Source organism: Adiantum capillus-veneris, chromosome 10, assembly GCF_014529385.1.
Source record: "Adiantum capillus-veneris isolate H3 chromosome 10, ASM1452938v2, whole genome shotgun sequence".
In the NCBI taxonomy this organism is placed as follows: domain Eukaryota; kingdom Viridiplantae; phylum Streptophyta; class Polypodiopsida; order Polypodiales; family Pteridaceae; genus Adiantum; species Adiantum capillus-veneris.
Genome location: NC_140940.1, coordinates 88860009 through 88865190, shown reverse-complemented (window position 1 = coordinate 88865190; position 5182 = coordinate 88860009). Strand labels below are relative to the sequence as shown.

At 41.4% G+C, this 5182-nt stretch overlaps 1 pseudogene; it reads right to left on the bottom strand.

Moving 5' to 3' along the window:
- Positions 1 to 425: 425 nt before the first annotated feature.
- Positions 426 to 1477, bottom strand: LOC147449218 (chlorophyll a-b binding protein, chloroplastic-like; annotated as a pseudogene).
- Between the last annotated feature and the right edge of the window lie 3705 nt (positions 1478 to 5182).

Here is a 5182-nt window from a genome sequence, read left to right as displayed (position 1 = left end):
CCCTCTCCTGGATTGCTTGCTTCCTCTTTGTCGTGGACCTCTCTCTCTCTCTCTCTCTCTCTCTCTCTCTCTCTCTCTCTCTCTCTCTCTCTCTCTCTCGCATTCAAGCCAGACTTCATTATCTTTATTAGCTGGGAGAGATGAAGGGATCGAATGAGAGGCATTTGGTCAGAGAACAGTGGCAAACTTTTGATGTAAATAACAACCAGAACAGGCATGTTTTGTAATCAAAACTGACTCATATCCTCAAGGTAATGCAATGAAACATGATACAAGTAAATTGACAAAACAGTAGCAGGCACAGCTTACACGACAAAATAGGACCTTCCAAACAAATAAAAGGTTTTTACGAACTTCTCAATTGGCATACAAAGGAAGTGAGTGTCAATATCTGCTCCAAGTGATGGAGGTACAACGATCATTGCTCACTTGGTCAAGAAAGCCGAGAAAACAATGTTGTGACCAGGGTCGGAAAGATGGGCAGTAAGGTTGTCAATGGGGCTAATGCCCGTGTAGATTGCTTGAAACCAAGCACCCATAACAGCCAACATAGCAAGTATGTCATTCTTTATCTCCTTAGTCCTAAGCTCCTTGATCTTCTCAAGCAAACCAGAGCCCCAACCGAGAGGGTCGAACCAGAAGCCACCGAGATATCCAACATCTCTGCCTATTAGCTTGTTATTGGTGAAGATGGGGTCAGTATTCACTGATCCTGGAGTGATGATGTTTGCCCATCTTCGGCCCTTAGCTTAGCCTAAGAATATAAGCTCCACTATGAATAGGATAGTCGTAATTGTGAAATACTCGGCCTTTCCAGCTAAGTACTAGGATGGGGTGTTCAAAATTCCTGCTTTGGAATGAATATTTCAGCAGCACCCAACATAGCCACAAGAAGATTTAGAAATATTCTCATGTAGGAAAACGGAGTCTTTTTTCAGTGTTTTTCATACCATGAATAACATCATGAGCTTCTGCTCGAGAGGCACCACATACCTAGCTAGGTATGATTGGGGGCAGTGGACCGCCGGCCCCCCCATCGGGCCGGCGGTCCCCTGCCCCCAATCGTACCTAGCTAGGTATGTGTTGTCTCTCTCACAGAAACTCATGATGTTGAGGTAAGTCACAATGTGGGAATTATTGTGAGAATTTGTCTAAAACTTCTTGTGAGCCCACCTATAGTCCACTATCTCTGATTACACAAACCACTTGAGAAGCTCGGGCTCAGATCCAAGACCAAGGGGGTCAAATCCAAAGTCCCCACGTAGGCTTCCATCAAGCCATTCCGAAGGAATGCTGCCAGGGAACTGCAAGGCCTGTCAATTGTCGCCGCCAAAACAGTGAGGGCCCTCTTTGATGGAACAAATGTAGCTTCTACGGGTGCAGCACGCAATTCCCGTCCAAACACAAAGGAGCTCCTGCTCATGCTGGATGTTGCCATAGCTATGAGACTGCTAGAAATGCACACCACGAATGCCATAGCCACAAGCTCGCGGTGATAAATTTTAGATGTTGCTGCTCTCTATTCTGTTGGGCACCCACAAGCACAATGACTCTCTCTCTCTCTCTCTCTCTCTCTCTCTCTCTCTCTCTCTCTCTCTCTCTCTCTCTCTCTCTCTCTCTCTCTCTCTCTCTCTCTCTCTCTCTCTCTCTCTCTCTCTCTCTCTCTCTCTCTCTCTCTCTCTCTCTCTCTCTCTCTCTCTCTCTCTCTCTCTCTCTCTCTCTCTCTCAGTTTTAAAAAAAAAACTCTCTAAAAGAGCGCTTTTTCATAGAGTTTTTTTTTTAAAACTGAGAGACCAAACCCCCATATTCTCTCCGATCCTCTCTGCTGTAAAACTCTCTCTCTCTCTCTTCGTTTAACTATCCTGAGCAGGACCGAGTCGCGGAGCCAGAGTTGGTCGAGCAGGGGCTGCCTACAGAGGTTGCCTAGACGGGGCGGGTCTGCAGAATTGAGAGGGCCGAGCCTCACATGGAAAGGTGAAAAGGGACGCCTGAAGGAGGCCGCTAGAGGTGGCGGGCTGTAGAGGAGGGAGAGAGAGAGAGAGAGAGAGAGAGAGAGAGAGAGAGAGAGAGAGAGAGAGAGAGAGAGAGAGAGAGAGAGAGAGAGAGAGACAGACAGAGAGAGAGAGAGCGCATATTTTTTGCTTTTGACATTGGCGTGATGTGAGGGACTGTGAACGCGTTTTGAAGGTGCCCCCGCACTTCGTTCCCGCATGAACTTGGGGCCGCTCTTCCTTTGCACGTCATTGTAGGGTCATATATGATGGCACAGAATGATTCATGGATCCAAGAGTTTGAAGATGCAGTCTGGCTTGCAGAGGATATAGCAGCCTGCATTGCAGAGCGCAACTCCGTAGCCCCCGTTGGCAGTGGGTCCTGTGCTGCTAACAATTCCCGCCTCGTTTTTCCCACAAGCTAGTAATACATTTCTCTCTCTTTGACCTCCTATACTCACTCAGTCATCTCTTAGTGATATTGCATGTTTATTCTTTTGAAACTTTGTGTTGTGGTTGTCTGGAATCCAAAATTGCCTCACTTACTAATGGATCCTTTAAAGTTGTCCATGTGCTCAATGGCACTCTGATCGTATATGATTGCTTGTTGTGTCTTGACTGCAGACAGAATATCACCATGCTTGGTACCCACCTTGACAGCCTTCAGTCCCTCTTGAGCAATCCTTCCCTCACCAAATCTTTGAATGAAAAGGACTTAAGCAAACAACAAGACAGATTTCTGAGTCTTCATTCTAGGATGAATCAGATATCAAACAACCTAAATTCCTCCCAATCTTCTAACAGGATTAATCTATTGGGTCACGATGGGAGAGGGGAACCTAAAGAGAACAATAGAACAATAGGTTCAGATAACTATGGAATTGCTCGGCTTCAATGACAGTCTGACAGATCATGCGAGAGCAAGATGATGACCTTTTGAATCATGAAGAGACAATAACAAGCACAAAAAACATTGCCTTGGCTGTAAATGAAACGCTGGATTTGCACACATTAAAGCTTTTGGATAATTTAGATGACGACACAGACAGAACAAATACACAACTGAACGCTATGCAGAGGAGGCTAGGCGTACTGGGGCAGAAGACAAGCGGTGGGTGTTCAGTGATGTCCCTCATCTTGATGGTTCTGCTGATTGTGATACTAGCCCTTTTAATAATTGCGTTGATCTGATATTTGTGAGGTATGCTAGCCCTCGTCATAATTGTGTTGATCGCGTATTGTGTGAGGTATCTTTGTGCGAGCAAAGGATTGATGGTGAGGTTTCAGTATGTGGCCCTTTGGAATTCACAAGCTGTTGCTGACTTCTAAAGTGACTGCTGGCAACAACAAAAAATGGTTTGACAAATAAGTAATGCATGTAATCATCATGTCTCATGATTCTATCAAAGCCGCCTCAACATTGACCATGGTCAGTGATTCAAAAGGAAGCTGTAACATAGCGTGTGTGTATGCTATGGGTAATTTCTTGTTTGGAGGACCACCTTTTATCAAGGTTGAACTACTTTTTGCCTTCTGTGTAAGCAAAGATTGGTATTTGGTTTGTTAATACTGAATACCTAGCAAGACATGAGACATCTTATTTTGTGATGTTTGTCTTGAATTAGAGTAACGGATTAGTTTTTTCTTTATCGAGAGAGAGAGAGAGAGAGAGAGAGAGAGAGAGAGAGAGAGTTATTTCATGCACCATGTGGGGTGCCTAGCATTTTCTAAAAATAAGAGGGAGAGGGAGAGGGAGAGTCAATGGGCATTTTTGAAATCGAAAAGGACATGATATTAAGCTGAGACACATTTTTCCCAAACACCTAGGACGATGCCTTTCCAGAAAATTCTAGGCATATAACTCTATAAATTTTTGTTGTTGTTTTTGTAAATTGATTAAAAATTTCCTATATTGGTCAATTGAGGAAAAACATGATTTTATTGTAACAAAAGAAGCCTTTCATAATTAGTTATGGTGTTTGTCAGTGATGTGTCGTGTAAGAAGGGTGTCTTTGTATGAAGATCACAGCCTTGTAGAGTATAGATAGGACAAGACGACATGGAAAAGATGATTGGTGTATAAATGAACTAATGAGGTGCAATAAATTGCTATCAAATTGATGAGTCTAAGATAAGGAAGGATGCACATGCTCTCAAGTATAAAAAATGACAATCAAGAACTAAAGTACTAGACATAGGAGCACTACAAATGACCTTACGAAAAGAAACTTACGATGACTTGAACATTAAGTACAAGGCTAGAGCTCTTATTATTCTATTAATCTTACTTTATGCTCAAACATGTGAAGCCCAAGAGAGCCTAAGAGAGAAGATAATATTTTCAAATATTGTGTTTATTTTCTTAAAAGTGAACTTTGATGTTTTGGAATTTAGGAGGTAGTCTATTCATCGATAACCCTTTTTGTTGTGGTGCATGAATATATAACAAATGATAAATAATCTATTGACTATAAAATTTACTATATCGTGTCCAAACACTTGCTCGGGTTTGTCCTTGCTCGGAAAAAATCGCTCGGTGCATGGTAACACTCCCCAAGGAGCAATTAACTTTACTTCTTGAACAAGGCGTCATTCGACCCAGTGTTTCTCCATGGAGTATTCTTGTCTAAGTTGCATTATTCGTTATTCGGGAGACGGATAATATGCGAATAATGGACGTATTATTCGTCTATTTAAATTATACGACCGTATTATACGGTGTCACATCAGCATACACGGCCAAATGTATAACTTCTTAGGTTTTCGATCTAAAATAATAACGATCGGAAAAATAATCGGCCGAAAAAAAGAACGATCGGATATATTAGTATATAAAGCAACACACGACAACCAATTTTCACACCATCATTCACAAAGTTAGTGTTTTCCATGTGAGTATTCTCACCAAACAAATAAAAGAATAATATGTAAAAAAATAAAACAGTTTGAATTAGGTAAAAATTAAAATTCAATGGATTTTTTTTTTAAAAAATCAAATTTATAAATTTGTTTTGAATAAATTAGTAAATAGTTGAAAGTTTGTATTTTGTGAAGAGTTTAATCTCTCACCTGATACAAAATGTAATTATAAGAATCACTTGTCAATGTCTTCAATTAATTGACACTTGAAAGTGACTAATTAAAAAAATTAGGATATTATCGTTGTGTGTAGAGTGTACTCTCACATGAAA